Genomic DNA, 10,885 nt, shown 5'->3' with positions numbered 1-10,885 from the left:
CCTGGGTGGCTCAGTGGGTTAAGCCTCTGCCTTCAGCTCAGGTCATGATCTCAGGGTCCTGGGATGGAGTCCCACATTGGGCTTTCTACTCAGCGGGGAGTCTGCTCCCCACCCACGTACTTGTGATCTCTCTCTGTCAAATAAATAAATAAAATATTTAAAAAAAGAATAGTCTGTTAAAGATTTGATAAGTTAGGCTTCATCAAAAATAAACCTCTGATCATCCAAAGACATCATTTAAAAATGGAAAGATAAGGGGCACCTGGGTGGCTCAGTGGGTTAAGCCTCTGCCTTCAGCTCAGGTCATGATCTCAGGGTCCTGGGATCGAGCCCCGAGTTGGGCTCTCTGCTCAGTGGGGAGCCTGCTTCTTCTCCCCTCTCTCTGTGTGCCTGCCTCTCTGCCTACTTGTGACCTCTGTCTGTCAAATAAATGAATAAAATCTTTTTAAAAAATGGAAAGATAAGATAGGAGAAAATGTTTGCTATATATATGCTTGATGTCATATATATATGAAAAAGGAATTGTATCCAATATATGTAGGAACTCTGACAATTCAACAATAAAAGACAACCCAATTTAAAACAAAAGTACAAAAGAGTTGCAGGGGTACCCTACAAGGGATATTGAAATGGCCCATAGGCACATGAAAAGGTGTTCAATATCATTAGACAGAGGGAAAAGCAAATTAAAGCTAATATGAGAAACCTACTATATACCAGAATGATTCAAATGAAAAATACAGACAATACCAAGTATTGGTGAGGATCTGGAGCAAATGGAACTCTCTTACATTTCTGGCTGGACTGTAAAATAATAAAACCACTTCAGAAAACTCTTTGGCAGGTTTTTTTTTTTTTTTTTTTTATTAATTTGACAGAGAGAAATCACAAGTAGATGGAGAGGCAGCCAGAGAGAGAGAGAGAGAGAGAGAGAGAGAGAGGGAAGAAGGCTCCCTGCTGAGCAGAGAGCCCGATGCGGGACTTGATCCCAGGACCCTGAGATCATGACCCGAGCCGAAGGCAGCGGCTTAACCCACTGAGCCACCCAGGCACCCCGTTTTTTTGTTTTTTTGTTTTTTTAAAATAAACTATGTTAACCTTGTAACCTAGCAATTCTATTCCTAGGAATAAAATGAAAATATATACTATGTATTTATGTATGTACACATTTTTGTGAATATTTGCAGCAACTTTATATGTAATACCAAAAGATGGAAATAGCCCTCATGTCCATCATTAAGTGCATGGATAAACAGCTTCTCCTAATGGTATGCTTTTCAGCAATAAAACAGTTACTGATACGTGCACTGGCATAAAGGAGTCTGAAAAATGCACCAAGCAAGGAAGCCAGCCATAAAAAGTATATGTGTGATCTCATTTATTATATGAAGTTCTAGAACAGGAGAAACTAGCTTGTGATGATGAAAATTAGGACAGTATTTGCCTTTTGTGGGAGACTGACTTCAGTGACGGAGATGTTTTATTCTCTTATTGTGGTAGTATTACATCAGGGAATCTGCTTGTACAAACTCATCCAACTTAAACTCCAGGCATTTTTGTGCACACGTTATAACTCAATGAAAATTCTGTAAAGGTACAAAACATCCAACATAAAGGAAAAAGGTATGGATATGTAAAAATAAAGGATTTTTACTTTTATTTATTTATTTATTTATTTGTCAGAAAGAGAGAGAGAGAGTGTATGTGCACAAGACAGGGGAAGAGCAAGCAGAGGAAGAAGCAGGCTCCCTGTTGAGCAAGGAGCTCCAAGTGGGACTCAATCCCAGGACCCTGGGGACATGACTTGAGCCAAAGACAGTCGCTTAACCGACTGAGTCACCCAGGCATCTCCTAAATTAGGGATTTTTAAACTGGAGAATAACATTGATTTAAACTGGAGAATAACATCAAAGTAATGATGGATGAAAGATAATTTGCATTGTCAGAAACTAATGAGAATGAAAAGGAACTCTTGACAATTAACCAGAAAACAGCCTTAAGAAAATGGGCCACGGTTATGTTTAATAGTTGACAGTTCTCAGTCAAATTGAATATAGGCATATATGTTATCTGACCATCCTATTCCTATTCCACTAAGAACATGTTCTATGATGTTCAGGATTGTACCGCTTGTGAGGTTTAGCGGATACCAACCTGGAATCAGTTGGATGGTGAGGTGTTGTATTAACTCAGCCACTGGCACCTGAGGTCCCACACGTGTACACATTTACTGAGGATATCCTATGTTCCAGTTATGGTTGTGTGTTAACATAATTTAACTCATTAAGCCTTTCTAACAGGGAGGAATTGTCACCACTCCCCCGTTTTACAGATGGAGAAATTAAGGCACTGAGCCATCAGGTAATGTTCTGAATATCACAAAGCCAGTCACCTGCAGAACTAAGATTCCAGCCCAGCAAGCCTGAAGCCCACATCATCAACTGTTTCTATGCTTCTATACTTCTGTAGGAACGCGGGGCAAGAAACCCAGAACGTTGAGTCCAGGGCTTAGGGCCATCAACCAAGTCACGTGCATGGTCCTGTAAAAATGGTTAATCCAAAGCAAGGAGGCTCTGGGCCTTCAGCCCATGTTAACGTCCTTGCCAGCATTTCCTCAGATTCAACAGTGGAAGGGGAGAGCCAGGTGGGAGCCCATGTGGTTTTGATAGAGCGGCCATTCAAGCGGGCTTTAAATATTATAGTGGCACCGTTTGCGTAGTTAAATTTAAGGATCTGTCAGTTTATGATGAATTTTTATTTTTAAGGGTTTCAAGTAAGCTGTAAACATTCACTCCAGGCTGAAATTCCCCCCCCCCCCCCATTTTAACACCTAAGCGGACCAGGGCGAGAGAGCGGGGTAGGGGGAGCTGGGAGGCGAGCACAGAGGGGTGCAAAGAGGCTGGGCACCAGCATGGGGATGGGGGGAGAGCTTCCCACCCGTATCTCCGGGAAAGGATTTGAGGGGCCGGCACCCCATAATGAGGGAGGCCAACCGCTTCCCCAAAGGAAGCAAGACCATTCTCTTCACCGATTCAGTTTCTCCTTCCCCCCTCTTCCTTGGTGTAACTAAACTTCCGCAAGGAATTTATTGGTACCTGGAAAGTGAAAAGAATCTAGCTTCAGGCACGGCTTAACTCAGATACTATCGCTACCTCCTGGCCTGGCTGTGCTCCGTGGGTTGCTCCATTCCCAGACAGGCTGCTCCTACCCAACAGCAGGACGACAGACGTGACTTCACGGCGCGCATGCTCACACCTTTACACCTCCCGAAGGGAGAGCGTCTCTCACAGCTGGACTCTCATTGGCTGGACGGGGGCCGCACGTGCATCCCTGAACCAATCACCGGACGGAGGCGTAAGGGACGCGCTCTGAGTTGCCGAGGCCGGGAGTCAAGAGTGAAATTACCACTGGACCTCTTGGGATGAGGGTGGTAGAGGGGCGGCGCCCCGCAGAAACCTGGGGATAGCCTGGGGGGCGTCGACCACGGTCATTACTACGAGATTGCAGAGGAGAAAGCATAGGCTGAGACCTGAGTGCTTTGAGCGAGGGGAGCCACTGCGGGACAGGATTGAAATCCAAGTCAGCCTCACCCGAGAGCCTGCGTGATTGCCACAAGACCTAGCCACCTCTCGATCCAGAGCGAGAAGATCCCTGAAGCCAGGCCGCTAGCTAACTTCCCTCTCAAGCTTTGGGTCACCTTCCTACCCTGAACTCAGAAGGGGCAGCCAAGATGAGAGGAGGCTAGAGTTCCTGAAGGCACTGGGGTGGCTTGGAGGGGACCTGGAGCTGAGGGTCGCCCCCAACATCAGAGCACCTTCCTAGGAGAAGCCCATGCCGCTGCAAAGGCCAGAGCTGGGGCGGGTGGGTACAAACCACAGGGAGGTAGCTACAAGAGAGCCCAGTGGACAGCGAGGGCCCTCTCAGGGTGCAAGGAGATGGAAAGGGCCCAGGAGAAGGAAGCGGAAGGAGGGGGACGGGCGGGGTGGGAGGAGCAAGCAGGGGCCCACTGGGTGCCCAGATGATTCCCAGGGCATCTTGTGCATTGGTCATAAGGTCAACTCTGTGACGTGGGATTCTCAGACGGTGACTTAGCTAAATCAACAGCCAAATCCAGACGGAAATTGTCATGTCCTAATCCTCCCTCCCCGACCAGGAGACACCTCCTAAATTCCAGCCCAAATGGTTTCTAGGGAGCCCCAGTGACAAGGAAGTACAGTGGTGAGACCTCAGCCTTTGCCTCTGTCAGGGTGGGTTTGAATCCTTCCCTGACACTCCCCAGCTGTGGAAGAGGGAACAAGACACTTCACTTTTCTGGGCCTCTGGTTCTTCATCTGAAAATGAGAAGAATTCCAACCCTTCAGGGCTGTGTGGGAACCCAGTGAGCTCCTGTGGGCCAAGTGCTGGAAGGTAGTGAGAGCCCGGCACACCTGAACTAATTGTGCCTCTGTAACCCCCTCGGGGTCTTCCCCACCTCAGGCCCTGCACAGCGCCCCCCACTGACTCAGAAATAGGTTCCAGCTGCTACAGACAGGAAACCAAGCCCCCCTCTACATCCCTCGCCAAGTCTCTCTTTTCTTCCCTTGCCTCCCGGTGCCCACCGACACACAGGTCTCTTTCACCTCCAACAGCAAGAACCGGGCAGCTGATTTAGGAGTGCGCTCAGGGCCCAGAATGTAAACCGTTTCTCACCAGGAATGTGTAAACAACCCATAAAGCAAAGGATTTGGGGCCTGGTCACGTGGCCCAGCTGCCCATAAAACCAAAGCATTGATGTCTGCTCTCCAGCAAGCTTCTAAGCCACGGGAATGATGGAAGGGCTGCGTCCTGGAACCTGTAATCTCCCACCATACATCTGAGGTGGCATGTTTGAAGTCCTAGGATGAGTTATTTGTATTATTTTTGCAATGTGTACTGAAAGGGCATTAGCCCAAACAGCTGGCAATAGGGCTTACAGGAACATGGCCACTTAAAAAAATAGGGGGGAACGAGGGGTCCCCCTGGCAAGTCACTCGTGAGCCAGAGTTTCTCTGGGAAGCCATATAATCAAAGCCAGATCGTCTAGCTTTGACTTCCCCAAGCCCAGCTGTTCGATTTCTGCCATATCCTGGTACCACCTGATCTATTATTTATGTAATGGCTTTTATCTTAAATCACAAGTTTTTCACTTAGCTTCAATCCAGACAATATCCATGAAATCATGTGTTTGGTATCTTCATTGTTTCCTCTTATACATTAAAATATATTTGTAGCGTAAAGTAACAAATGTTCACTTTGTGTCATATAAAATCATCTAGCTTACCACCGGTGTACCACAATTTGGGAAACACTGACCTAGTCAAACATACTCATTGTACAAACCGGGGACTTGAGGGCCATGGGTCTTCCCTAAGGTCACTCAGTTATTTAGGGGCAGAACAGGGAGCAAAAAGGATTAATCACAGCTACCACTTAATGAGTATTTACTATGCACTCAGCACATGGCTAAGCCCTTTATGCAGATATCCCAATTCATATAACAATGAGATAGTGTCCATCCCTGCCCCAATTTTGCAGATGTGGGAGCTGAAGCCCAGAGAGGTTAAGTGGCTTGTCCAAGGCCACATGACTAGTCAGTTGCTCAACGAGCATTTTAACTCAGGTCTGCCTGACTTCAAAGTCTGGCTCTTAATCATTCAAGGGAGAGAGGCAGGGAAGAGAGGAAGGAAGGAACGGAATATTTATTAAGTGCTAGCCACCTTTACGTCTAGAGCTTTATCCTACTCTGCCCCCCTATTCACTGTCCTCGTCCCCGAAAATCCTCACCGTGAGTTGCCAGAGTTGCCCCAGAGAACAGTGTCTCATCCCCAAGCCTCTGGGCACAGGGATAGATGTTTAAATTCCATGGCCCCAGGATGAGTTTGCAAAAGCATGCTTATGCACTTAGACTGTCAGCAGAGGCCATAGTCAAGCTGTGGCCAAGTGTCACACTTATGCTTGGGAAGGTGGGGCTCTGGATCAGGCAGACCCGAGACCAAATCCCAGTTCCTCTTCTCCCTGATTAAGTCAAACCACTCAACCCCTTCAAGCCTCAGTGCCCCATGTTTTACTGGGAAAAACATAAATGCCTATTTCATGGGATTTTCATGAAGGGTAAAGCACACTGTGTGTAAAGTGCTTAGCAGTGTCTGGGACGTGGCACACAGTAGGATTTTAAAAAGAAAGAAGGGATCATACTAATGAAGACTGGCCCATATCTCCTCCAGGACCTCGCAGGACCACACAGCTGGCTGGACCCAGAGAGGCCGAACAAAGCATTCGGAGAAAGAGCAAGGGCCATGGAGCTGAAAAGTCAGGCCCTTCACCCAGCTCCCCTACCAATAAGCCCTGGGGGCTTGTGGCAGCCACAGGGCCTTTGCCCCGCCTGTTCTCGCAACTGCCCGCTGGGGATCACACCTGGGTGTCAAGTTCAAGGGATGTGTTTTTGTGTTCATGAAATTGAGTCTTTGGCTTGTCAGGGCACAAGGTGCTGTCCAAAGCCACCACGACCAGTCCCTAATTTTACAAATCTGGGAACTCTTCACGCACGTGCATTCACAGTCCTGTATATATGTGAGGGGCAGTCCCCAAGCCTTGGGGCTTCTGGTCTTACCTCTGCCATTATCATTGAAATTGCTGGCCTTGCTAAACCTCAGTTTTTTTTTTTTCTTTTTCTTTTCAAGAAAACTCTCTGAGGGCCTCTCTTCCACACAGCGGACACTTGGTATGTGAACTGACAGGTGCAACTCTAATGGCCTCCCACATCTCCCTGCTCCCTTCGCCATGCTGTGTGCTGCCCTGGGCAAGACCTGAACGGGACATGCCGTGAGTCTGTGGGATCTGAGTTCCCTGCCTCCGTCCCAGGCTTCTCCGGAGAGCTGCTTGGCTTCTACAGTAACGACCAAGATGCATGAGCCCCCTCTTCCATCCAGCCCTGGACCTTCTCCAACAGCCCCACCTCCCCCTGATGATCAGAGTGTCCCAGACCCCAGGCCCCCCCCCTTTCCCCCCCCCCCCCCCCCCCCCCCCCCGTGAACGCACAGAGCATGGGGTTTACCCAACTTTGGGGTTACTGTGAGACCCAGGCAGGCGGGCTTTCCTGACTACTAGTGATCGAAAGCAGTGATGGGCATACTCTTGGCTGGGCATTCAGATATGAACTCATTTCATCCTTATATCACTGAGAAACAGAGGGTATCATTTTACCTAGTTTACAGGTGAGGCCACGGGAATTTAAGCTCACCTGGGACTCTTCCTTGAGGCTTCCATTTCTCTTGCCAGCCCACCAGTCAACCCCTTCCCCGTGTAGACCATCTGATCTGCTAGCTGCTTTTCCAACCCCTCCTTTTTCCTCCGTGCCCACTGCCACCACGCTGGCCCGAGCTCCAGTCCCCTCTTGCCTGTACAGATACCATAAGCTCCCGACTGGTCTCCCTTCCACCACTATGACCCCTTTGGAACTGTCCTACTACTGACTTCTTCGTTTACAAGTCTCTTAATGCATATACCCATAATACATACATACGTATATACACATGATTTACATAAACAATCATCAGAAATATGCTTCATTCAGTCAGTAGGGTTTTCTTTCCTTTCTGTTTGGCTCCTCTTTGTCCATCTCCTTCTCTTCCACTGCACTCCAGGCCAATACCTTGTACGTGTCCTACTGTGCTTTTACCTGTACTTATTCAAACCTAAGTGTTTGTATTCACATTATATATACAGAGTGAGTTTATCAGTGTTTGCTTTTAAAAATGGGACCCTATTAGGATTTTCTGCTCTTTGCCTTCCTCATAGACATCTTCCCAAGTCAGCTAATGTAGCTCTAGTTGTCGCTTTTTAATAGCTGCCTAATATTCTGCCGTGTTGTTTTATCAGTTTATGCAGTTAATCACCTTGTTCACGGTCATTCTCCGCTCCCAGTTTTTACCACCAGGAACAATGCTGCAATAAGTGTTCAGTAGGATTCTAAGAAGCAACAGACACTGACCTGCTGGACTGAGCTGGAGGCTCAGGTTCTAGATCAAAGCTCCAAATGACATCACGGAGCAGTCTGATGAGCTCCCAGAAGCAGTCTCACCACACCTTACCCGCCCCCTCCCCTGCCTCTTCTGCCTGCAAAATTCCACCCAGCAGTCGCTGGGAAACCATCCCTGGTGCTGTGCCCACCAGCTCTCCACTTGCCCCCACGTACCACAGGACGAATCCAACTGGCGGAGCCTGGTGAGACGGCCACATCCTGGAGGCAAAGGAGGCTGGAATTTCAGTCAAGGTTCCTAAATTGGAGAAGTAGGGTTCCAACACAGAGATGTCCCCAGATAAAGAGAAAGGCTATTCAAAAGATGGGCACCCATGGGTATGACAGCATCTACTGCAATTTTCTTGCACATATGTCCTTCCTCATCTGGGCCTTTATTCCTATGGGACAGGTTCCCAGGAGTTGAGTCGCTGCTTTCCAATCATCTATCACACTTCACGTTCCCACCGGCAATATGTGAGAATCCCATTTACTTTACCTCCACACCAGCAGCTCCGACAGATGTCAAACTCCACCACAGGGCCAGACTTATTTTCCTGACTGCTAACGTAAATTTGAATAACTTTTTTGTAAGATCGTTGGCCATGCCATTGGCTTAGTCATTAGCTGACCAGTCTAGATTTTGCCCATTTTTCAACGGGGATGCCCTCTCCTTTCAAGCTATACTCAGGCTATCTTCAGTCCGCCCCTCCAGATCCATGCTGTGCCTTTCTCCATGCATTCTGTGCCTTACGCCCCATGGGGTCTGTACTGAACACCCAGTCCTCAAGTTCTGGTTGGGTTTGGCCAATGACAGATACCACTAGGGGCCATGGGGGGTGGGAGAGTAGTTGGGGAAATTTTCCAGGCCCTTCCACCTTCTCTCATAGGTCCCAGGCAGACACAATTCCCTTCTGATACTCCCTCATGCACCTCCCTGGGTGTGCTTCCTCAACCCTGCCCACACCTTTGAAAATAGCTCCTCTGCATTGTCCCCTTCATTCCATCTCCTTAACGACCAAATTTGTACGTGCCACCTACCTCCTGCCAGGACCCTGACTGATACAAGATCACACTTTCTCTGTTGTTAGTGTTAGAGTCATTTTTTTCAAGCTCTATTTTTTGCCTAATGACTTTTAGTATCTTTTGCCATGCTAAAGACTATATATATATATAAGATTTTGAATTGACAAAGAGAGAGGTCACAAGTAGGCAGAGCAGCAGGCAGAGAGGGAGGGGGAAGCAGGCTCCCTGCTGAGCAGAGAGCCTGATGTGGGGCTCGATTCCAGGATCCTGAGACCATGACCCGAGCCGAACGCAGAGGCTTTAACCCATTGAGCCACCCAGGCACCCCTTTATATATCTATTTTAAGTTTCTATTTATATATGTTTGAATACATATAATTTTTAAAATAATCTCTTCATTTTCAGCCTTGAAGTGTAAAGTCTTTTCTGCCTCTAATTCAGGAATTGGCAACTTCTTCTGTAAAAGGCCGAAGAGTATATATTTCAGAATTTGCAGGGTGTATGTTCTCTGTTGTAACTATTTAGCACTGCCATTGTAGCAAGAAAGCAGCCATAGACAATATGTTTACAAACGTGTTCCAGTGAAACATTATGTACAAAAACAGGGGAGAATAATCCCACTGTTAGACATTTACCCGGGAGAAAGGAAAGCTTAAGTCCTCATGCAAACTTCTGCGTGAAGTTCATAGCAGCACTAATCGTGATAGCCAAAAGGTGGAAACAACCCAAATATCCATTGACCGGTGGCCATCACTAGAATTGATGAATGGCTAAATAAAATGTGGCATAGCCATATATCTATTAAAAAAAAAGTAATAAAGTACTGATCCAGGCTACAACATGGAAAAACCTTGAAAACATTATGAGTGAAAGAAGCCAGATACCAAAGCTCACATACTATTTGATTCCATCTTTGTGAAATGTCCATAAGAGGCGAGTCCATAGAAACAGAAACTAGATCAGTGGTTGCCAGGGACTGGGGAAGGATAGGAGACAGGGGCTTGATAGGTCACGGCTATGGGGTTTCTTTTTGAGGTTATGAAAATGTTCTAGAATTGACTTGGTGATGGTTGCACCTATTTAAACCATGTAATTGTACCTCTTAAATGGGTAGATTATATGGTATGTGAATTATACATCAGTAAGGCTGTTACAAAAAAAACAAAACAAAACAAAAAATGAGGCATCTAGGCACCTCAGTCCATTCAGTGGCTGACTCCTGGTTTTGGTTCAGGTCATGATCTCAGGGTCCTGGGATTGTGTTCTATGTTGGGCTCCACGCCCAGTGGTGAGTCTGCTTGGGATTTTCACCCTCCCTCTCTTCCTGCTCCTCCCCACTCCCCTTCTCGCTCTCTCAAGTAAATAAAATCCTTTATTTTTTTTTTTTAAAGATTTTATTTATTTATTTGACTCAGAGAGAGAGAGATCACAAGTAGGCAGAGAGGCAGGCAGAGAGAGAGAAGGGGGGAGGGGGAAGCAGGCTCCCCGCTGAGAAGAGAGCCCAATTCGGGGCTTGATCCCAGGACCCCGAGATCATGACCTGAGCTGAAGGCAGAGGCTTAACCCCCTGAGCCACCCAGGCGCCCCAATAAAATCCTTTAAAAGAAAAAACAAACAAACAAAACAAAAACAAAAAACAGAGGCAGTCAGCCGGATTTGGTCTATGGATAGGAGTTTGTGGACTCTTCCTCTCTGTGGTCTCCTGGAATGTCTTACAATAGTTTGTATTATTTGAACTCTTACATTTAAATTTTTGATCTATCTGAGATCTAGTATTTTATGGTGTAAGATGGGGATTCATTTTTATTTATTCCAGAAGGTTAT

The sequence above is a fragment of the Mustela nigripes genome, chromosome 12 (genome assembly GCF_022355385.1).
Source record: "Mustela nigripes isolate SB6536 chromosome 12, MUSNIG.SB6536, whole genome shotgun sequence".
Classification (NCBI taxonomy): Eukaryota; Metazoa; Chordata; class Mammalia; order Carnivora; family Mustelidae; genus Mustela; species Mustela nigripes.
This window is presented reverse-complemented; position numbering follows the sequence as displayed.